This window comes from Vipera ursinii (genome assembly GCF_947247035.1).
Source record: "Vipera ursinii genome assembly, chromosome: 1".
NCBI lineage: Eukaryota > Metazoa > Chordata > Lepidosauria > Squamata > Viperidae > Vipera > Vipera ursinii.
Window position 1 is genome coordinate 14794335 of NC_139512.1, and position 25090 is coordinate 14819424.

The window sequence follows — 25090 nt, forward strand, 5'->3', positions numbered from 1 at the left end:
TATCTCAGGGGCTGCCACAAAGAAGAGGGAGTCAAGCTATTCTCCAAAGCGCCTGAAAGCAGGACAAGAAGCAACGGATGGAAACTAGTCAAGGAGAGAAGCAACCTAGAACTAAGGAGAAACTTCCTGACAGTTAGAACAATTAACCAGTGGAACAACCTGCCTCCACAGGTGGTGAATGCTCCAACACTGGAGGTTTTTAAGAAGAGACTGGACAGCCATTTGCCTGAAATGGTATAAGGTTTCCTGCCTGAGCAGGGTGTTGGACTAGATGACCTCCAAGGTCCCTTCTAACTTCTTCTTCTTCTTCTTCTTCTTCTTCTTCTTCTTCTTCTTCTTCTTCTTCTTATTATTATTATTATTATTATTATTATTATTATTATTATTATTATTATTATTATTATTATTATTATTATTACTATTATTATTATTATGGAACCCCCACAACCTGTGGAGGCAAGCTGTTCCACTGATTAATTGTTCTCACTGTCAGGAAATTTCTCCTTAATTCTAGGTTGCTTCTCTCCTTCATTAGTTCTTGTCCTGCCTTCAGGTGCTTTGGAGAATAGGTTGAACTTCTCTCTTCTTTGTGGCAGGCCCTTCAGTATTGCAAGACGTCTAGCTGGTCACCATTCATTGTTTCCTGTCTTGCCTTTTGGTGGAAAATAGCTTGACCCCTTTATCTTTGTAGGAGCCCCTCAAATATTGGAGCAGTGCTATCATGTCACCAGGGCTACCATGTCAGTGCTATCATGTCAGAATATTGTCATTGTATCCTGAAAGTCAAGTGTTCACAAAGTAGGAACCTTAGTCACTCAACAATCACTGCTTCTTTTTCTCTTTTTTTCTCAGGCAGCAAAGGCGTTTAAGTACCTGAAGTGGGAGAAAACTTGTGCCACACTCTTTATCGCATTCTCAGCAATATTCCTGTTCAATTGTATGTGGATTCTTCCTTTCAAGTAAGTTTCAGGAATCATGCAAAAAGGATGGGGCTTTGACAACACTAGTTGTGCCATTTCTCTATCACCAATACACATCTTACCTATTTAACTTCTCATCCTCTATATCAGCAAATTTGTAATACAATAACTTTCCTTTCTGCTAGTTTTCAATTTTTTTAAGTAGTAATCAAAATTTCTTTTTATTTCAGTATTTAATGCTTCCTCTCTCTTCCTCTTTGTGTCTGCTCTCATGTTTAAAGTAATAATTTTTGTTATTGATGTTCCATATAGACCTATTTATTACTTTCATCAATACATTTTTAGCTTTACATCCTATTCACCTTTAGATAACCTTTATACGCAAATCGACATTCAAATTTAGCTATTAATATTTACAGTATACTGCTAAGTTTTAATGACCAAAACCTTTTCTTTATCTCAATTCATAACAATGTCTTATGTTCACCATGCACATCTATCTGAGTATATTCTGTTTTAGATTTTGATAAGATGGTCAAAACTCCATTTTTCTTCAGTCTTATTCTAGATTTTTTCCTTTGTCAAATTGTCTTCTATGTCCTTGTTTTTGGGTCATCAAACCAATCTTCTTGTAACGTCATATATATTATTTGATGTTGGCGAAACCATCCGGCCACCATTTTTTTGAGAGGACTTGTAGATCTGATGGGTTGTCTCTTTATTCTTCCGTATCGATGTGGTTGTTCTGAGTTGTTTATCTTCTCATCCAACTGTTCTTTTTCTGGATCCTCCAATTCCTTCTGATTTATATAGGAAACCTTTTCCTTTTTCCAAGTTGTCGGTGTCTTTTCTGGATTTTCAAATGTCAATATTTGTTGAGTAATTAATTCTTCTGTCATGATATTTGAATGTTTCATTTTTTTTCTCTTGTACTTTGTATAGATGATTTTTTAGTGGTGGTCAAAATTTGGGCTTTCATGTGTGGGCTGTCTTTTTCTTCCTTCCCATAGCTTCTTAATTTCTCATTGGCTGTGATGAGAGTTTGAATTATTGTTTTCAACATAGAGAGAATTTGTTGATCTTTATCCATAAGAAGATTTTGTTCCTGATCCTCTTCCATATTAGTATTGTAGACTAAAGGCTTTACAATTAGGATGTCAACGCTGCTAACATCGAATGTTATTGCTTGACATGAGATGAAGAAGTAACTATTTCAAATGTTAAACTTGTCTATTGCTTTTAGACTTGTGTATTGTTTTAGTTTGAAATTGGTGGGAGGGAAGAGTAGGAATGCACTTTGAAGGCCATTTGTCTCTCTAAAGAAGATAAGACTTTGGCGGTTCTTCTAATGGAAGGGAAGCTGATTCTTTAAGTTAATTGGAAAATACGATTAATGACAAAATTAGAAAGGCGGAGAATTGTGTTTAATTATATTGTGCAAGGGGCAGAGATTTCAGATTCCAGCTTCCTTCGAGCAAGCGTTTGCTAGTGTATTAGGCTAATAAAGGACTTTGAAGGTAAACAATGCCTCAGTCACTTGAAAAGCCCATACGTTGGAAACTTGACATAAGAAATCCAAAAGAAAGGAAAAGTTTTTTTTCTGGGTAAGGAAGACAGAGCCTTTCACAGCTGTTGTTTTAAAATTTTCAAAGTTATGTGTCATATCTATTTCCCTGGGCTGTCAGCCAAGCCCCTGAAAAATAACAGATTAAAATACCAAATTTGACCACACAGCGTTGCCTCTACCTTTTAAAGTTTCCCTCTGAGTCGCAGAGTTATTTTAGTCTTTTCAGTTTTTCTTCTTATTTATAAGGGGGAAAAACCCCAGATTTTCAACATAAATAGATAATGAAAAATAAAAAGTAAAAAATATTTCACTCCATAAGCTTTAGGAAATAAAATTCCAATTGGGATCTAGTTACTTTTTTAATGTTTTAAACTCCCCTGGGTGGTCAATCGCCACTGTTTCTCAGGGTAGGGCTAAAATACCCATTTCCTTACCACAGGGGGGAAAATGCTTAGCAGCTTAAGCAGGTACAAAAATAATTAGAGTGTAAAAGAGGTAGATCTCACCCAGTCTCTTCCATGCTGCTTTAAGGTTGCCTGGTGGAAAACGTGACTTCAGCTGTTTGCAGTCTAGGGACGAGCCATATTTTTATAGCTGGACCTTTCGTCCACCAGTTTGGAGGGTTCGCCAGGTCTAATGGGAGAGTTGTGACTCTCCTGTGTTCCAGCGAATGCCCCTCCTTGGTGGACACCTCTTTGGGGTGACTTTCGGCCCTTTTCAGGGGTTCCCAGCCATGATGGAGAGAGAGCACGTCTCCCAGCCATCCATGGCAGCCAGCAAACCGGAAGTCCTCCAAAAAACATCACTGTCAAAGCAGAAGTGGAACCAAAGTCAGCTCTGAGGTTTTCACATAAAAACTCACATAGGTAAAAACCCCTTTTCATCCCTGGGCTACCCACAGTTCATCGTCCACCAATTATATTCAGTACTTTTGTCTTGGGAAAACAGTCCTACACTGGCTGGTAGCTCTGAGAACATGACCTTCATGGACATCATATCTCCAGTGGCAGAAGACTCTGATGCATTCTTTAGCCTCCCCCCTCCCATTTCTGACTGGCAAAATGTGAGTTGGAAGTTGATGCAGGCAAAAAAATGCAAGTTAGCTTTGACAATGATTATTTTATTTTATTTTTGCTAGTTTCTGGTCTTTGGGGCTGATTTCTGTCAAAACCACTGTTGAAAGAAAAATCAGATCCAGTTCGAAGCCAGAAGTAAGACACTGGAAATAAAATGGAGGCTAAAATGCTGGAAATAAAGTGGAGGCTGCTTAGGGAAGAGGGTTCCTATTTATTGATGAGCAGAACCTCATCAACATCATGTAGTTCTGGGACAGGTGACAAAATGGAGTTGAGGGTTGTTGTTAGCTGTAAAATTGTGTCTGACCCATCGCAACCCATTGGACAACGTTCCTCCAGGACTTCCTGTCCTCTACCATCTTCTGGAGTCCAATTTTCTTGAAAAGATCTCTGGTCCTCCCTATTCTATTGTTTTCTTCTATTTCTTTGCACTGTTCATTTAAGAAGGCATTCTTATCTCTTCTAGCTATTCTCTGGAATTCTGCATTCAATTGGACGTATCTTTCTTTTTCTCCCTTGCCTTTCGCTTCCCTACTTTCCTCAGCTATTTGCAAAGCTTCTTCAGACAGCCATTTTGCTTTCTTGCATTTCTTTTTCTTTGGGATGGTTTCAGTTGCTACCTCTTGTACAATGTTGCAAACCTCAGTCCATAGTTCTTCAGGCACTCCATCTATCAGATCTAATTCCTTAAAAAATAATAAATAATAAATAATAAATAATAAATAATAAATAATAATAATAATAATAATAATAATAATAATAATAATAATAATAAGAAGAAGAAGAAGAAGAAGAAGAAGAAGAAGAAGAAGAAGAAGAAGAAGAAGAAGAAGAAGAAGAAGAAGAAGAAGAAGTAGTAGTTGGAAGGGACCTTGGAGGTCATCTAGTCCAACCCCCTGCTAAGGCAGGAAACCCTATACCATTTCAGACAAATGGTTGTCCAGTCTCTTCTTAAAAACTTCCACTGTTGGAGCATTCACCACTTCTGGAGGCTCGTTATTCCACTGGTTAGTTGTTCTAACTGTCAGGAAGTTTCTCCTTAATTCTAGGTTGCTTCTCTCCTTGACTAGTTTCCATCCATTGCTTCTTGTCCTGCTTTCAGGTGCTTTGGAGAATAGCTTGGCTCCCTCTTCTTTGTGGCAGCCCCTGAGATATTGGAACACTGCTATCATGTTAACCCTCACCCTTCTCTTCATTAAACTACACATACCAAATTCCAGCAACTGTTCCCTATATGTTTTAGCCTCCAGTCCCCCAATTATCTTTGTTGCTCTTCTCTGTACTCTTTCTAGAGTCTCGACATCTTTTTCACATCGTGGTGACCAAAACTGGATGCAGTATTCCAGGTGTGGCCTTACCAAGGCATTGTAAAGTGGTATTAGTACTTCACATGATCTTGATTCTATCCCTCTGTTAATGCAGCCTAGCACTGTGTTGGCTTTTTTGGCAGCTGCAGCACATGGCTGGCTCATATTTAAGTGATTGTCCACTAGGTCTCCGAGATCTCTCTCACAGTTACTACTATCGAGCAAGGTACCACCTATACTATACCTGTGCATTTGATTTTTCCTGCCTAAATGTAGAACCTTACTTTTTTCACCATTGAATTTCATTTTGTTAGATAGTGCCCAGTGTTCGAGTCTATGCAGATCCTCCTGTATCTTAAGCCTATCTTCTGGAGTATTGGCTATTCCTGCCAGCTTTGTGTCATCTGCAAATTTGATGAGTTCCCCATCTATCCCCTCATCCAAATTGTTGATGAAGATGTTGAAGAGCACTGGGCCCAGAACAGAGCCCTGGGGCACCCCACTACACACTTCTTTCCATGTATATGCAGTTCCATTGAGGACCACACGCTGAGTACGGCCTGTCAGCCAGCTACGAATCCATCTGGTGGTGATACTATCTAACCCACATTTTTCTATCTTATCTAGTAGGTTGTGATCTACTTTTGTGTAAAGACAGATGCAAAAAATGAGTTAAATAGTTCTGCTTTCTCCCTGTTGCTTGTCACCTTCTTGCCACTTTCCCCCACTAATGGACCAATCATTTCCTTAACTTTTTTCTTGTTTCTTATATGTTGAAAGAAGCTTTTTTTTTGTTATTTTTGACTTTGGTCGCAAGCCTTAGTTCATTTTGAGCCTTAGCTTTCCTCAATTCATCTTTGCAGGCACGGGCTATTTGCTGATATTCTGCCTTAGTTATATGCCCCTCTTTCCAATTCTTATACTTGTCCTTTTTATCTTTCAATTTATCAGAGAGTTCTTTATGCAGCCATGCTGGTTTCTTTTGAAAGCTGTTATTTTTCCTCTCTGTTGGTATTGTGCTAGACTGGGCCTTTATTATCTCACTTTTCAAAATTTCCCAAGCTTCTTGAGTTGTTTTCCCCTTTAGGATTCTCATCCATGGAATTCTTCCCAAGGTCTGTCTAAGTTTATTGAAATTAGCTCTTTTAAAGTCCAAGACTCTAGTTTGGCTGTATTCTATTGCTTGTGCTTCCATAATGTTGAATTCCAATATTGCATGATCACTTCCCCCCAAGGTTCCTGTTGCTTTGACACTTTCTATCATTTCATCTCTGTTAGTGAGAATTAAATCCAATATGGCTAATCCCCTATACCTCTACTGCATATTCAACAGGGATATGATTTAATTCATACCTGAGTGGCCTAGTGCTCTTCCCTACTTTCTTCAGTTTAAGCATAAATTTTGCAATGAGAAGCTCATGGTCTGAGCCACAGTCAGCTCCTGGTCTTGTTTTTACTGACTGTATAGAGCTTCTCCATCTTTGCCTGCAGAGCACAGAGTTAATCTGATTTCTGTGTTGACTGTCTGGTGATGTCCATGTGTAGAGCCATCTCTTAGGTTGTTGGAAAAGAGTTTTTGCAATGACCATCGTATTCTCCTGACAAAATTCTATCAGCCTGTGCCCTGCTTCATTTTATATTCCAAGGCCAAACTTGCCTGTTATACCAGTTATCTTTTGGCTTCCTACTTTAGCATTCCAATCCCCCATGATGATAAGGACATCACTTTTTGGTGTTAGTTCTATAAGGTGCTGTAGGGCTTCATAGAACCGGTCAGTTTCATCCTCTTCAGCACCGGTGGTTGGGGCATAGACTTGGACTACTGTGATATTAAATGGCTTGCCTTGGATTCGAACTGAGATCATTCTGTCATTGGAGTTGAGGGTAGATGGGTTTTTATGCATTCTTTAGGGCTTTGTGTTTGAGATGCCTATTGTAAAATGTATTTTGACCTGTGCTTGAGTGTGCCCTTTTGTGATTCTAATTATTGTTGCCTGGCTCCCATTGTGGCTTGGAGGTCACGTCCTGTCCTTGGAGCTGGGTGGGTAATGTAGATTTTAGGAGTCTTTGTTTTTCTAATTCCATCAGCTCCAGCTTTCTGTAGGAGCTGTGGCTGAAGGCATTTTGCTTATGAATAGTGTGGCCCCAGTCTTTCTGAATGGATTACCAAACCTCCATTTCTAAAGATGGGCCTCCTCAGGTTTCTGCATTAGGCAGGGCAACTGGGACTGGTTTCTGCCTTTGTTAAGATTTTTCTCCATTTCTCCTTTAGGGGAAATATTCTATCCTGCCTTTTTAATATTCCCCAAAATATTTCATTTTCTGTGGGGTGTGCGTGTGCTGGCTTCCTACACCACGCATAGAAATAAAAGAATTTGCTTAATGACCACTATGAAGATACTTGTAAAATTGCATCTGGTCATCTAAGCGCCTCAACGAATGATTGTTGTGAGTTACAATACAAATTCTGGCTTCCATTATGGTTGTTCTGTCCTCGCTATACATTACCCTGTGTGCAACTTGGCATGCAATTAAATGCACTTATCCTTCAATAAACCACAGACCGTGTGCATAGATCTGGATGCTTTATTAAAGGAACAGGATGGTGAAACTGGGAAAAATAGAAATACATACAGTAAGGACCCAAATACAAAATAAACAGGATTGAATTGCTAGTAAGCGTAATAATTAACAAATACAGATAAATCCAAATCTCAGAAGCGATGCTGTGTGTATGAGACATGGATTTTTGCTTCAGATGAACATGCGTCATGGATTAGGCTGGATTCTTCGTAGTGCTTCTGTTTTCTCTGAATGTTAAAAAATGGAGTCTGGCTTTTTAGAATGAGAGAGGGTGGGAGGATGGTTGCCCTCTAAGTTCAAACATCATCAAACCAATTTCCAAACAACAAAAGATTTGTCCCCAGCTACTAGGTGGGACTCAACACAAGCCAGAGAACAACAACAGTAAATGCAAATTTCATGCTGGGGGCATGACAACAGTTGTAAAACAAGGTCTATCTGTACAGAAATTCTTACGTTAAGGAGGTCAGTGCTTCATTCATCTATAAGACCAGCATTGGGGAAAAAAGAGATCAAAATCTACTTTTACTTAGTCGCTGTGCAGATGTGGGAACACTGTTTTAGAAAAATGTTAGAAGATTCTTAGAAGCCATTAGCCCAGGCAGGCCATCTGCTATTGTTTATTAAGATATTAAGATACTTCAACATCAATTTTGGCTGATTTTTGAAACCCTAGTCAATATCGTGACTTCATAACTGGATTAATTATCTCAGCCTTAAAAAATATTGAGTGGATAACCCTTTCCTTCTTTCTCTTTGCCGTCCTCCTTGCCCCTCCCCCAAGGATTCTCCACAACACATGGTTCTATTTAATGGAACTCTACCAGCCTTTTTTCGGCTACTACTTCCTCAGTGCTCTCCTGATAATCATTCAGTTCCTTCACGTTTTTTGGTCCCACCTGATCATCCGCATGTGTTATCAGTTCCTGATCCATGGAGCGGTAAGGGTAGAAATTGAGCATTCGGGGAGGTATGAGCTGGAGGAGGGTCAAAAACAGAATTTAGAATTAGAATTAAAGATTTCAAACTCAAAACACGTCCCTACTTTCTCTGGATTGCTTTGTTGTATGTTTCTCTTTCTTTAAAATAAGTCTGTCAGATTAGGACAACACCACCCATAATTTAGAATGGAATAGAGTAGAACATGAGTTGGAAGGGACCTTAGAGGTCTTCTCTAGTCCAACTCCCTGCTCAGGCATTTCAGACAAATGGTTGTTGTCAGGGTTTGTGTAGAACAGACATGTCAAACACAAGGCCCGGGGGCCAGATCCGGCCCGCGAAGTGGTTTCATGTGGCCCCTGAAGCCATCCTGGAAACAGTGAGGGAACGGTCCCCACTGCCTTGGCCCTGGCCCAGAGACCCCCCTTCTGTCAGAGACCCTCAGATCTGTCCCACTCCTACCCAGGCCCCCATAGGCACCCTTGATGCCAATGATGTAGAGCTGGCCACTCCCACCCAGTAGGCCATACCCACTCTAGCCACACCCACCCAGTAGGCCACGCCCACCCTGGCCATACCCACCTGGCCCCCTGAGGGCAACCGTAATGCTGATGTGGCCCTCAATGGAATTGAGTTTGACACCCCTGGTGTAGAATATCTCCTGAGCCAACAAGGAGAATGCACAGAAGAAGAGATACTGAGAGTGGTCAGGTTTTGCACAGCAACCACACTAATACACTGAGGTGTGTAAAAAAGGGGGAAAAAACTTTACTTTTAGGAGTAGCACAAGTCAAGAATAAACAGTCCAGGTCATACACGGGTACAGAGATTATATCAACAGTTCAAGAGTTATCCAATACAAAATTGTCTTACCAGTCCAAAAGTCAAAAACACAGTTCTTAGGGTTTAGCAAACAGTAGCAAAACCACAATCAACAATAATCAGCAAGCAATGTAACAGAGTAACTAAAAAACAGAGAGAGAAGCTATGTTTCTAGCTCCCTCTTATGGCCATTGAAAGAACACAGCGTTGGCCAATCATTACACATTTAAAGGGATACAATACATTACAAATCATGGCTTATATATTGCCAACCCAACCAATTAGGCTGTAATCATATGACTAACAGTTGTCCAATCTCTTCTTAAAAACTTCCAGTTTTGGAGCACCCACAACTTCTGGAGGCACGTTGTTCCACTGGTTAATTGCTGTCACTGTCAGGAATTTTCTCCTTAGTTCTAGGTTGCTTTTCTCCTTGATTAGTTTCCATCCATTGCTTCTTGTCCTGCCTTCAGGTGCTTCTGAGAATAGGTTGACTCCCTCTTCTTTGTGGCAACCCCTGAGAAGAGGAAGTTTGAATCCCTTTTATCCTGCTCCATTGCCAGTGAGGGATTTTGAGGGGTGGGATGCAGAGCATAGGGTATCTAGGGATGGGGAAAGCTCCCAAGGACTAGGGGTGATGTGATAACTGTCTTCCAATATCTCAGAGGCTGCTGCAAAGGCGGGATAACAAGCAACAGATGGAAACTAATCAAGGAGAGAAGCAACCCAGAACTAAGGAGAAACTTCCTGACAGTTAGAAGAATTAATTAATGGAATAACCTGCCTCCATAAGTTATAAATGCTCCAACATTGGAAGTTTTTAAGAAGAGACTGGACACCTGCTGCCGGCATCAAGTTCCCTTCATCCTGTGCATTCCCACAGGGAGGGCCTTCTCAGGGTGCCACCGGCAAAGGATTGCCGGAGGACAACACCCAGTGGGAGGGCCTTCTCTGTGGGCGCGCCTGCCCTTTGGAACCAGTTACCCGTAGAGCTTAGGACTGCCCCTGATTTTCGTTCGTTCCGCCGGGACCTGAAGACCTGGCTCTTTGAGCTTTCCGGCTAGGACTGAGAATTTTTAATTTTTTAACTTATTGTAATTGGGTTTTTAAATCAGAGTTATAGGGGTTTTAGATTTTTAATCAAGGATAATTTAATCTATTTTAATTTCTATTAACTTTTTGTATTGTAATGTTGTTTTAATTGCCTTGTGAACCGCCCTGGGTCCTACGGGAGAAGGGCGGTATATAAGTTCAATAAATAATAATAATAATAATAACTATTGGTCTGAAATGGTATAGGGTTTCCTGCTTGAGCAGGGGGTTGGACTAGATGATCTCCAAGACCCCTTCCAACTCTGTTATTCAGTTATGCCTGAGGCACCCTGCACTCTGCTTAATGACCCATGCAATCATTTAAGGACCACGTCAGGGAGAGCAGAGGCAGGGGTCGTTAACCAAGGGCGCTTCATATAATGACTATCATCACTTATGACTGCAATTGGCTCCATTATGGTCACAGGTCAAAAATTACCTGTACTTTTAAGATCCAAACAACACCATATACACATAAGAGTGATCTTGGCGGTGGGTGGTTGAAAGAACAGGAAACTTTGCAGAAACACAAAATATGTTCATAAAGGAAAACCAGAATGAAGGATCCTCTTCCTCTTCCCTCTGCAACTCCCAAGCAAGTGCATTTGAACTGTGAAGAAATAAATGGGGAGTCACCGGAAAGATGAACCATGCTGCAGAATCAGAATTGCAGATCCGTTTTTACAAGCTGTTATAGAGGGACATCCACCTTTCATTTCATCATATACAGTAAAATGGGTCTCAAAATATACAATGCAGAGACCAGCTGTGAACTAGTGGGATTCAAACGGTATCCCTCAAGCCAGGAGTACTAGGAGAGGGGATGACTGTGCAATTTGGAAGGTCAATCAATCAGAATACAGCTGGAAGGGACCTTCAAGGTCTTTTCGTTCAGCCCCCTACTCAAGCCGGGGACCTTATTCAATTTGAGACAAGTGGCTGTCCAGTCTGTTCTTACAAACCTCCAGTGATGAAGCACCTCTGGTGGCAAGCTGTTCCACTGCTTAATTGTCCTCCCTGTTAGGAAATTTCTCCCTAATTCCAAGTTGCTTCTCTCCTTGGTTCATTTCCATCTATTGTTTCTTCAATCACAATATAGCTGGAAGGGACCTTCAAGGTCTTCTAGTCTAATCCCCTGCACAAGCCAGAAAGCCTATAATATTTTCAAACAAAAGATTGTCCAATCTCTCCAATGTCTTAGCTTTGCAGTGGGTTAAAGCCCCCACCCATGACCCTTTAAAACCTATGAAACCCCTTCTTCAAAAAGTGATGGGTTTGCTTGCATGGCACATAAAACCTGGTGTGGCCCTCAGCTTATATAAAAGTCATGCATCCCCAGTGAACAAGACTAGTTCTATGCCCCCCTCCCCTCAAGTTTTCTGCCTCTTTCCCCATCCTCCAACAGATTCTAGCCATGCAGGATTAAAAGGAGGCAACATATCTGTATCTCTCTTGCAGGCGAAAAAGGATGTGCGGAGCGAGTCAGAGGGCAGCGAAGAAGAGGATGAGTTGAGCCAGAAATCAGAATAGAAAAATGGTACCATCAATGCCCTACTCAACTGCCATTTAACCTTCATTATTAAGAGAGGGCTCATGTAGATGGGGGCCGTGACTAGGGGGGCCTTCGCCCAGGTTCGCCTGGTCCGCCAGTTGCGGCCCTATCTAGACCGGGATGCCCTATGTATGGTCACTCATGCGCTCGTGACCTCTTGCCTGGACTACTGCAACGCTCTCTACATGGGGCTGCCCTTGAGGACCACTCGGAGGCTCCAACTGGTACAGAATGCAGCCGCGAGAGTTGTGTTGGGAGTCTCCCGATACTCCCATGTTACACCTCTGCATTGGTTACCAGTTGTCTTCCGGGTGAGATTCAAGGTACTGGTAATGGTGTTTAAGGCTCTACATGGCATGGGTCTGGAGTACCTTAGGGAGCACCTGCTGCCGGCATCAACTTCCCTCCGCCCTGTGCGTTCCCACAGAGAGGGCCTCCTCAGGGTGCCACCGATCAGAGAATGTCGGTTGGTGGCCCCCAGGGGGAGGTCCTTCTCTGTGGGCGCCCTGGAGCTATGGAATCGGTTGCCGGTTGAGCTCCGGATGGCGCCCAACCTTCGCTCCTTCCATCGCGATCTGAAGACGCATTTATTTGAACAAGCCGGCTTGGCCTGATGGGGGATGGGTTGGGTTTTTATTGTCATTTTAATATATGTATTTACTGTTTTTAGCCTGGGCATATGTTTAATTCTTTTTAACTTTTTTATTTTTTTATTTTTTATATGTCTGCCCTGTTCACCGCCCTGAGTCCTTCAGGAGAAGGGCGGTATATAAATAAAATTATTGTTGTTGTTGTTATTATTATTATTATTATTATTATTATTATTATTATTATTATTATTATTATTATTATTATTATTATTAGATGAACAGTGGGAATTCCCCCTCCAGTGGTCACACCAAAGTCCCCTCTAACCTTCTCTCTGTTTCCATATTAGGTACTCTTCTCCACTGGAATACTGCATCCAGATTGGTTACCGATGTCAATGCTGCTAACATTGGATGTTCTTGCTTGGACAACAGATGGAATTGCATCCATTTTACTCTTTTGCTCTTAGAGTTAGTTGAAGCTGGGAGGGGAATATGGATTAGAGTCCAGTTAGTCATAACAATAATAACTCAGCCATGGGAATCCAAGGTTATTGCACCCAGAGTTGATAAAGATTTTGCGGTCAGGGCAGCTGGGGAGGAAGCCCACACTTCAAGCTAATTGGGGAATGTGATTTATGACCGTTAATTGGAGGAGGGAATTGTGCTTAGCTACTTTTTGCCCAGGGTCAGGGAATTCAGTTTTTGGCTTTAAGTATGTAGTGCCGATACTTTGTTTCTCGAATAAAAGATTCTTTAAGGTAAAGAATGCCTCGAAGTTCTTTTCAAGAGTTTTATCTGTCGGAACCGTGACAACCACATTACAAAAAAGATGTTGAGACTTTGGAGAAAGTGCAGAGAAGAGCAACTAAGACGATTAAAGGCCTGGAGGTAAAAGATATGAAGAAATTGCAGGAATTGCATTTGGCTAGTCTAAAGAAAAGAAGAAATAGCAGTATTCCAGTGTCTGAGGGGCTGCCACAAAGAAGAGAGAGTCAACTTATTTTCCAAAGTACCAGAAGCAACGGATGGAAACTAATCAAGGAGAGAAGCAACCTGGAATTAAGGAGAAACTTCCTAATGGGGAGAACAATTAACCAGTGTTAACTGGAACAACTTGCCTTCAGAAGTTGTGGGTGCTCCATTGCTGGAGGTTTTCAAAAAGAGACTGGAGAGCCATGTCTCAGATTGTATAGCAGGGGGTTGGACTAGAAGACCTCCAAGGTCCCTTTCAGCTCCATTCTGTTTGATTGAAATACATGAGATTATCGTAATCATCTCTCCAAGGTAAATCCTGCACGCTGTCCTCAATAACAGCTTTACGCTGATTTAGCTTCAGGATTCAATGTCCTGATTGTGAAGTCCTTGGGGCTCTCTGAACCTGGGTTTTTTTTACTTGCAGATGTTTCATTACCTGACTAGATAACATCATCAGTACTAAAAGGAGGGCATTTGTGGACTGTAGGAGAAAGAGAAGGGGAGGAGGAGGAGGAGGAGGAGGAGGAAGAGGAGGAGGAGAAAATATTTAGAATATTTAGAATATTTAGAATAACAGAGTTGGAAGGGACTGTGCAGGTCATCTAGTGGAACCCCCTGTCCAAGCAGGAGACCCTACACCATTTCTGACAGATGGCAGTCCAGTCTCTTCTTGAAAGCTTCCAGTGATGAAATTCCCACCAGAGGCCTTCTTGAGCATCACAGGCTTTGTGAGTAGCTGCCGTCCTTGGGAATGCCAACATCCAGCTTGAGAATCCAAATAAACTCCAGGTTCATTCCATTTCTGAAAATCTGACTATTTATTGCATGGGTGTCAAACTGCTAGCCTGTGGGACAGATGCATCATAGCAAAACCACGCCCACCCCATTGCCAGAAATGGCAAAAAAGTCGCGATACATCACGACACGTCATGTGATGTTGTGAGTTTGAGACCCCTGGTTTATTGAATACACTGCATGGTTTTGTCAAAGCAAAACTAACTTTAAGGTTCCAACACCAATTCATAGACTTAAACAATAGTTTTCCCAGCCAAACCCCCAACATCTTATGTAAGCCATATCAATAAATCCACTTTGTTATGGGAACCATCTGCTTCAAATCTGGTGTCCTTGACAGGGCTTCAAGCTCTCATGGTCTGCAGCTGAATCAAAGAAGTTTTGTTTTTCCATCTACCCACTTGAAAGTAACACCTCCCCCCCTTAATCTAAAGGCAAGTTGAAATGCAGAGGCACGTAGCTGCCAAAGTTTCATCACTGACAGGGAGGAGCTATGCTTGGTCAAGGGTCTGTTCTGCAATGCTTGGAGGCAGCCTGTAAGATCTGGGGGACATGTCTCTCCATCACTTGCCAAACAAAGCTTTGACAAAGACTGTAAACCTACCTTTTTCCATCTGGTGAGCTTCAGAATTGTTGGACCTCAGTTCCTAGATAGTCCTCTAGTTGAAAGAGATCTTTGAAACCACCGTCTGAATGTAAATTAAAGCATCCAGCAAAGGAAAATCCAACAGCATTCTTTTCCAAATATGGCCTAGCTAGTGCACTATAGAGTGCTACTGTTAAGGATGAAACTTTGGCAGCTACATGACTCTGCATTTCAACTTGCTTTAGATTAAAGGTGGGAGGTGCTACTTTCAAGTGGGTTAGATGGAGAAACGAAACTTCTATGACTCCGCTGAAGATTGCGAGAGCCTGAAACCTTTTCAAGGACACCAGACCAGGTGTGGATTTGAAGCAGACGGTTCCCATAACAAAGTGGATTTGTTGATATGGACTATGTAAGACATTGGGGGTTTGGCTGGGAAAAGTATTATTTAAGTCTATGAATTAGGGTTAGAACCTCAGATTTAGTTTTGCTTTGACAGTACCATGCAGTGTATTCAATAAACAGTACGATTTTTGGAGACAGAATGAACCTGGAGTTTTATTTGGATTCTTGAGCTGGATGTTGACAGCTTCCATGTTTTCCCGAAAGCAAGACCTACCCCCAAAATAAGCACTACCCCCCAAAATAAGCACTATGCCAAAAATAAGCCCTGCTCCAAAAATAAGCCCTAGCTTCGGGGCAAGGCACACGTCTAAAAAGCAAGGTAGGGCAGGGGTGGTGGGGTTGGAGCTGGCCCAAGGACCCACACCTGCTTACCATTGCAGCCTGCCTCTCCTCGCCAACCCACTTTTTCTGCTGCACCCCCTGGCCTGCATTTCCCAGTCAGAGGCCTTCTGGAAAGATTCAATCCATAGTTCAGTTCTCAGCTGCAGACGCCTTCTGTGGAAAGGCCTCTGACTGCGAAATGGAGATGAGATTTTTCTTTAAAAACAAAGTAAACATTTATGGTGACTTTAAGGGTGACTTGCTTTGAGTGGCAAGCTTCATCCTCTTCCCTTCTTAAGAAGGGAAGTTACAGATTTTGGTTGGTTGTGACAGGTCAGAAACCAAGGGGGACTTTAACTACCCTGACATCAACTGGGAGACAAACTCTGCACCAAGTGGAAGATCAAACAGATTCCTGACAAACCTAGCAGACAACTTTGTTACCCAAAAAGTAGAAAAGGGAACTAGGGGATTAGCCGTTTTGGATCTAATTCTCACTAACAGAGATAAAATGATAGAAGGTGTTGAAGCCACAAGAATCTTGGAAGGAAGTGATCATGCAATATTGGAATTGAGCTAATTTCAATAAACTTAGAGAGGGCTTGGGAAGGATTCCATGGATGAGGATCCTAAAGGGGAAAACAACTCAAGAAGCTTGGGAAATTTTGAAAAGTGAGATAATAAAAGCCCAGTCTAGCACAATACTAACAGAGAGGAAAAATAACAGCTCTCAAAAGAAACCAGCGTGGCTCCATAAAGAACTCTCTGACAAATGAAAGATAAAAAGGACAAGTATAGAAAGTGGAAAGAGGGGCACATAAGTAAGGCAGAATATCAGCAAATAGCCCAAGCCTGCAAAGATAAAGTGAGGAAAGCTAATGCTCAAAATGAACTAAGGCTTGTGACCAAAGTCAACAGTAACAAAAAAAACTTCTTTCAACGTGTAAAAAACAAGAAAAAAGTGAAGGAAATGATTGGTCTATTAGTGGGTGAAAGTGGCAAGAAAATGACAAGCAACAGGGAGAAAGCAGAACTATTTAACTCATTTTTTGCATCTGTCTTTACACAAAGGGAAAAAACAGACCAACCTATCAAAAATAGTGCCATAAAAACAGAATAGAAACACAAGTTAGGATGGGCAAGAAAATGATAAGTGAGCACCTGTCCAGTCTAGACAAGTTCAAATCACCAGGACCAGATGGATTACACCCCAAGGTTCTCAAGGAACTAGCAGATGTGATCTCAGAACCACTGAACTATATTTTTCAAAGATCCTGGAGCACTGGGGAACTACCAGAGGATTGGAAAAGAGCTGATGTAGTTCCCATCTTCAAAAAAGGGAAAAAATGGATCCAGAAAATTACAGGCCTATCAGCCTGACCTCAATACCTGAGTAGATTCTGGAAAAGATAATCAAACAACGAATCAGTGAGCATTTAGAGGCAAACAAAGTCATTACTAAAAGCCAACAGGGGATTGTCAAAAACAGATCATGCCAGACAATTCTTATTGCATTCTTTGACCAAGTGACAAAATTAGTGGATCAGAGGAATGCTGTGGATATAATTTACTTGGACTTCAGTAAGGCATTTGATAAAGTAGATCATAACCTACTACTTGATAAGATAGAAAAATGTGGGTTAGATAGCATCACCACCAGATGGATTCGTAGCTGGCTGACAGGCCATACTCAGCGTGTGGTCCTCAATGGAACTGCATCTACATGGAAGGAAGTGTGTAGTGGGATGCCCCAGGGCTCTGTTCTGGGCCCAGTGCTCTTCAACAACTTCATCAACGATTTGGACAAAGGGATAAATGGGGAACTCATCAAATTTTCAGACGACACCAAGCTGGCAGGAATAGCCAACACTCCAGAAGATAGGCTTAAGATACAGAACAATCTGGACAGACCTGAACACTGGGCGCTATCTAACAAAATGAAATTCAATGGTGAAAAAAATAAGGTTCTACATTTATTTTATTTTTATTTTATTTTATTTTATTACATTTATATACCGCCCTTTCCCGAAGGACTCAGGGCGGTTTACAGGGTAATTAAAAACCAAAATACAAAAGTTAAAAACAAGTTTAAAAAAATTAAATTTGTCCCTGTATAAATAAAACCCCAGTTAAAATAAGATTAATCCTCAGCCTGGGCCAGAGAGCTCAAAGAGCCAGGTCTTCAGGTCCCGGCGGAATGAACGGAGGTTGGGGGCAGTCCTCAACTCCACTGGCAGCTGGTTCCAAAGGGCAGGTGCCCCCACTGAGAAGGCCCTATCCCTGGGTGTCGTCCGCCGGCAATCTCTTACCGGTGGCACCCTGAGAAGACCCTCCCTGTGGGAGCGCACTGGACGAAGGGAACTTGATGCCGGCAGCAAGTGTTCCCTCAGATATCCCGGACCCAAGCCATGTAGGGCTTTATAGGTCATCACCAGCACCTTGAATCTCACCCGGAGGGCAACCAGAAGCCAATGCAGCTCGCGGAGTAGAGGTGTTACATGGGAGTATCGGGAGACCCCCATCACAACTCGCGCGGCTGCATTCTGCACCAGCTGAAGCCTCCGAGTGGTCCTCAAGGGCAGCCCCATGTAGAGAGCGTTACAGTAGTCCAAACGGGAGGTCACGAGCGCATGAGTGACTGTGCGTAGGGCATCTCGGTCCAGATAGGGTCGCAACTGGCGCACCAGGCGAACCTGGGCAAAAGCCCCCCTGGTCACGGCTCCTATATGGTCTTCAAAATTGAGTCGTGAATCCAGGAGGATGCCCAAGTTGTGAGCCCTATCAACGGGGGGTAACACCTCACCCCCATCGTTAGAGATGGAATAGTCTGGTTGACCCGAGATGCTGATATGCACAGCCACTCAGTCTTGGCGGGATTGAGACGAAGCCTGTTTCTCCCCATCCAGACCTGGACCGCCTCCAGGCACCGGGACATCACGGTGAGGGCATCGCTGGGTTGGTTTGGGGTGGAAAGAAAAAGTTGGGTATCATCAGCGTACTGATGATACCCCACCCCGAAACCACAAATGATCTCACCCAGAGGCTTCATATAGATGTTGAACAGGAGGGGCGAGAGAACCGACCCCTGAGGAACTCCACAAATGAGAGGCCTCGGTGCGGATCTCTGCCCTCCCATCAACACCGACTGTGAGCGGCCCAGGAGATAGGAGGAGAACCACCATAAAACGGTGCCTCCCACTCCCAACCCCCTGAGACGCCGCAGTAGGATACCATGGTCAAGAAAAACCAAATGTACAGGTATAGTATAAGGGGTACCTTGCTCAATAGTAGTAACTGTGAGAGGGATCTCGGAGTCCTAGTGGACAATCACTTAAATATAAATATACTCAGAGTCAAACATGTTTTGGGGCACTTCCCATTTGGATTAATGTATTTTTTTCCCCATTGGACTACTCTTCTAGACCACTTTGAAACCACAGATGGTCCAAATGTAGAGACTGATCCAAACATAATGGCACACATTGTGCTGGGTACTTCTAGTTTCACCCATGTTACATCTCAGTTGCATCAGCTGCATTGGCTCCCAAATTCCTTCCAGGTGCAATTCAGGCATTACATGTCACAGGACTAGATTATCTGAGAGGTGCCTCGTGTCTTTAGCTAGGAAGCCTTGGTTGACCTTGGTGGGAACATATACTCATAAATGAAAATTTAGTGTGATCTGAGGACCAGGATAGAATTGTGTCTGTGCACACTCTCATTGCACACATAGAGCACCATGGTTTATAAAGAAGCTCCAATATATCATATGGTAATTATTAGACTCCTGTATACCCATTTGCTCATCCCACACAGGAAACTACTCTACATTGATGAGGGAGCCCAGCAGAACATGATGGGTGGAAGATTTAAACTTTAAACCTGAATTTATACAGTATTTCAATAGAATAGAATAGAATAGAATAGAATAGAATAGAATAGAATAGAATAGAATAGAATAGAATAGAATAGAATAGAATAGAATAGAATAGAATAGAATAGAATAGAATAGAATCTGGAAGGGATCTTGGAGGTCTTCTGGTCCAGCCACCACTTAAGCAGGAGAACCTATACCATCTCAGACAAGTGACTGTTTAGTTTCTTCTTAAAAATCTCCCATGATGGAGCATCCACGATTTATGGAGGCAACTTCTGTTCCACTGGTTAATTGTCCTCACTGTTAGGAACTTTTTCCTTAATTCCAAGTTGCTTCTCTCTTTGATCAGTTTCCAACCATTGTTTCTTGTCCTGCCCTCTGGTGCTTTGGAGAATAACGTGACCCCCTTGTCTTTGTGGCAGCCCCTCAAATATTGGAATACTGCTATCATGTTGCCCCTGTTTCGTCTTTTCTTTAGACTAACCAAACCCAAGTCTTGCAGCCATTCTTCGTATGTTTTATTCTCCAGGCCTTTGATCATCTTATTTGCTCTTCTCTGAATTTTTTCCAAACTCTCAACCAAAATTGGCCCCAGTATTCTAGGTGTGGTCTTACTAGGGTTTTGTAAAGTGGTACTAATACTTCATGTGATCCTGATTCTATGCCTCTGTTTATACAACCCAGGATTGTATTAGCTTTTTTGGCGGCTGCTGCACACTACTGGCTCATGGTCAAGTGATCGTCCACTTGGACTCCAAGGTCCCTCTCCCAGTTACTGTTTTTAAGCCAGGTATCACCCAATCTGTACTTGTACCTTTGATTTTTCCTGCCTAAATGTAAAACTTTGTTTTATCCCAATAATAGTAGTAGTGGGGAATTTGACAAAGCTTCTGGAGTCTATGGGAACAAAGGAACACTAGGCTTTAGTTCCATGCAAGGCATTGGGTCTCACTGGGGATAACTGGGAGACATGGAAAACAAAAGGCTGCATAATTGTTGCTGACAATAGGTATATTGTGATTAGATGAACACTTGATAACAAATAGTTAAATGACAAAAGCTTTCTTTATCTCATGAGTTTTTAGAAATGTCATCCCAAGCTTTACATCAAATAAAAATGTGGTCTATCTCAACACTGGTTAGAGAGTCTTGTTTCTTATCATATTTTCCCTACAATTAAGATGTGGCCTCAGTAAGATAATGTAGCATTTGGGCAAAAAAATACAAGCCAAGAGACCAGCCCCCGAAGCCAAGATGGAGAAGATCTCCACAGCCACCATGGACTTCCCTTTGGTGCTCAGGTAGGTGGGGAGGAAGGTGATCCAAACACTGCAAAAGACCAGCATGCTGAAAGTAATGAACTTGGCTTCATTAAAGCTGTCAGGCAGTTTCCTAGCCAGAAAGGCCACAGTGAAACTGGTGAGAGCCAGGAAACCCAGGTAGGCAAGGACAGCACAAAACATTGAAGCTGAGCCTTCCTTGCATTCCAAGATGATCTCTCCTACCAAGGAATGGAAATCCAAGCTGGGAAATGGGGGAGAGGTCACCAGCCAGGTGGCACAAAGAAGTGTCTGAAACAGGGGACAGGCTAAGACAATGGAGTTGGTCAGTGGTTTTCCTAAGAGTTTCCTTGTTCTATTCCCTGGCTTGGTGGCCATGAAAGCCAACACCACCATGACAGTTTTTGCCAAGACAGAGGAAACAGCAAGGGAAAAGAGAATGGCAAAGGTAGCTTGTCGGAATAGACAGGTTAGCTTCCCAGGTTGACCAATGAAGAGGAATGAGCAGAGGAAGCAGAGCAGGAGGGAGACCAGGAGGATGTAGGTGAGATCTTGGTTGTTGGCCTTGACAATTGGTGTGTCACGATGTTTAAGAAAAATCACCAGGATTGCAGATGTGATAAAAGAGAGTAAAAGAATGAGAAAAACTAAAGGGTGTCTTGATAGGAAAGGAAGTGGAGCTTCCTGGCAATGCATTGGTTGTTGTCCTTGTTAGGATATTGATCTTCTGGGCAGGGGTCACAGTGAGCTGCATCTGATATCAAGATGTTTTATTTAAGTTTTCCAGTTGCATCTGCCATGAGGACTATTTCTGTTTCCTGCAGAGTGCCTCAAATGTGACTCCTTTCTGCAGGGGAAAACTCAAAAATAAAGTAATAGAATATCTTATGATCCATCAGAATGGGCAGATTTTCCTTGGTTTAAGATCAGCCAGTGGATGAGTTGATCTTATACGGGGATCTGTTGGGTTCCAATGGCCTTATAGGTTGACTATTAAAGTTAGGGTTATAGGTTTATATTAGAATGCCAGTAGGTCTGTCAGCCTCAAATCCTTCTACGTGATTTTTGTCTACATAGTTTTTTGTCAATGTCAGCAGATTTCAGATGTCTGAAATTCAACTCCCAGAATGCAGACTGGGGAATTTTGAGTGTTGAAGTCCACGCATATGAAATTCACTTAAGTTTAGAAACCCTGAAATACATTATCTATTTCTGTTTGCTGAGAAGATCACAAGAGAGACTTAGATAAAAGTGGAATAGGAGGTGGGTGAGAGAAATCGCCTTCAAGATTGCCATTTTATTTTATTTTACTTTTCTATAGCTGCCCATCTTATAAGAGTTATCCTGGGTGGCATATACAACACTTAATTAAAAAAGAAACAAACACATACAAAAAGAATTGATAATGATTCTTATTATTACAAATTATAAAAACTGTACACATGAAACAAGAACAGCTATTTCTTTCCAAGATACGCTAAGGTGACATGTCCTACCACACCTTGAGAACTAAGAACACATTGTTTAAAGCAGTTGTTATCTTGGAAGATTGTTGTGGGTGGAAATCCACAGGGAATACATTGAGTATTACTGTACTTTTGATAATTGCAAGGAAAAGCAATATCGTACCCACATAGCATTAGATTTTATTTGTGCACCAGATAGGGAAAAACAAGTTTATGTCTCTTGTAATCCACAGAGCAAATGGACTTGAGAGTCAAGCTGAAGTTGTGTATTTAACTTAATGAAACTGAGAACATGCAAACAGGACAGGGCTTGGCCTGTGCCATAATTTGTTCAGATTGTATGAGTACTAATGGGGCACCTGATAATCAGTTGTGCCCTAGTAAGTGTGAGCAACGATACCAATTCTTGGATGGAATAACTAGTTTGTTTATAGCCATATGACAGGAACTGAAATTAGAAAGTAGCTTCTCCCATAGATCGTAAAAACAGACAAGATGATTCCTGTAGATGTTAGGTAGATTTAAAGAGGGAAGAGGGAAGAGGGGAGGAGTGGAGGAGGGGAGGAGGAGGAGGAGGAGGAGGGGAAGGAGAAGGAGAAGGAGAAGGAGAAAGAGAAAGAGAAAGAGAAGGAGAAGGAGAAGAAGAAGAAGAAGAAGAAGAAGAAGAAGAAGAAGAAGAAGAAGAAGAAGAAGAAGAAGAAGAAGAAGAAGAAGAAGAAGAAGAAGAAGAAGAAGAAGAAGAAGAAGAAGAATCCATTCAGTTGTGTCTGACTCTTGGCGATTCCAAGTTCCAGTTCTCTCCAGTCTATGGGAATATTGCGTAACAACTAGTTGAAGCCAGAAAAACTTGTTTGTCTTGAAAAGTATATTTGTTTTTTGTGCTGTGAAATATGGTATGTCTCTGGCCTGGCTGGGATAATAGGAATTAGTTTATACTGCTATGTGGTTATCTCCTTTCTCTGAAGCAGGTTCCAGTCAGTGTTGGTTGGAGGGTACTTCTGTGAGCCTTCTCTGTTTGAGGTCAGTACCCAGAATGACATTGATCAAACTTAATCAACCTATTAAAGCACATTTTTGAAAGGTTTGCTGTAGTTTACACCTAGAATAGCCCTCTTGGCTCTGGCCTCACACAAGACTAGTTGCCTCCAAAATGGCAGATTTTATCAGCATCCATTGAGCACTGAGTGCTGTCACTTTATGCCTGAAGAGCACAAGCAAAAGATTGTAGGCAGGAAATCTGTCCATGTAAACTGGTAATCTGCATACAAAATAGGATTGTACCCACATTTGAGCCATGGTGGCACAGTGGTTAGAATGCAATACTCTAGGCTACTTCTGCTGACTGCCAGCTGCTGGCAGTTTGGCAGTTCAATTCTCACTGGTTCAAGGTTGACTCAGCCTTCCATCCTTCCAAGGTAGGTAAAATGAGAGCCAGATTCTTGCGGGGACAAAATGGTGACTCTTAGAGAGGGCTATAAAGCACTGAGAAGCACTATATAACTCTAAGTGCTATTGTTATTGCTTAAAAGAGTACCAAGAAAAACGAGTGCTACACTAAACTAAACCAGACGTCCTAAAAATATAATTGCAATCACACAAGTGCTTACCAAGGATGAACCACTGCTGTTTTCAAACTACTGCTATTTTTAAAACTATGCTCTCACAAATTATCAAAGGTTTAAGGAGCATGGTGCCTCAGATGGTTAGAATGCTGGGCTGATGTTGGGCAGGCTTGCGTCCAAGACCCAGTTCCCAAATCCCATATAAATCAGAGATGTTTGTGCTTCATTATATTTTCTCTACAATTCAGATGGGGTCTCAGTAAGATAATGTAGCATTTGGGAAAAAAGATACAGATCAAAAGACCAGCCCCAGAAGACAAGATGGAGAAGATCTCCACAGCCACCATGGACTTTCCCTTGATGCTCAGGTAGGTAGGGAGGAAAGTGATCCAAACACTGCAAAAGACCAGCATGCTAAAAGTGATGAACTTGGCTTCATTAAAGCTGTCAGGTAATTTCCTGGCCATAAAGGCCACTGTGAAACTGACGAGGGCCAGGAAAGCCAGGTAGGCAAGGACAGCACAAAACATTGAAGCTGGGCCTTCATTACATTTCAAGATGATTTCTCCTATCAAGGAGTGGAAGTCCAAGTTAGGAAATGGGGGAGAGGTCACCAGCCAGTTGGTACAAAGAACTGCTTGGACCAGAGGACCAGCTAAAACAATGGAGTAAGTCAGTGGTTTTCCTAAGAATTTCCTTGTCCTGTTCCCAGGCTTGGTGGCCATAAATGCCAGAACTACCATGACAGTTTTTGCCAACACAGAGGAAACTGCAAGGGAAAAGAGAATGGCAAAGGCAGATTGTTGGAAAAGACAGGTGAGCTTTCTGGGTTGACCAATGAAAAGGAAAGAGCAGAGGAAGCAGAGCAGGAGAGAAACCAGGAGGATGTAGGTGAGATCTCGGTTATTGGCCTTGACAATCGGTGTGTCATGATGTTTAAGGAAAATCAAAAGGACTGCCAATGTGATCATAGAGAGGAAAAGAATGAGACATAATAAAGTGTATCCCAAGGTCTCTTGATAGGCAAGGAAGTGGATCTTCTTGGCAATGCAGTGGTTCTTGTATTCATTGGGGTATCGGTCTTCTGGGCAGAGATCACAGTGGGCAGCATCTGAAATCAAGAGTCTTTGTTTAGGTATTTCAGAGGTATCTGGTATGAGCATCATCTCTCCCTTCAGGGTGACTGTCAATGCTGCTAACATCGAATGTTATTGCTTGACAAGAGATGAAGAAGTAGCTATTTCATATGTTAAACTTGTGTATTGCTTTAAGACTTGTGTATTGCTTTAGTTTAAAGTTGGGAGGAGGGAAGAGTAGGAATGCACTTTCAAAGCTATTTGTCTCTCTAAAAAGATAAGTCTTTCGCGGTTCTTCT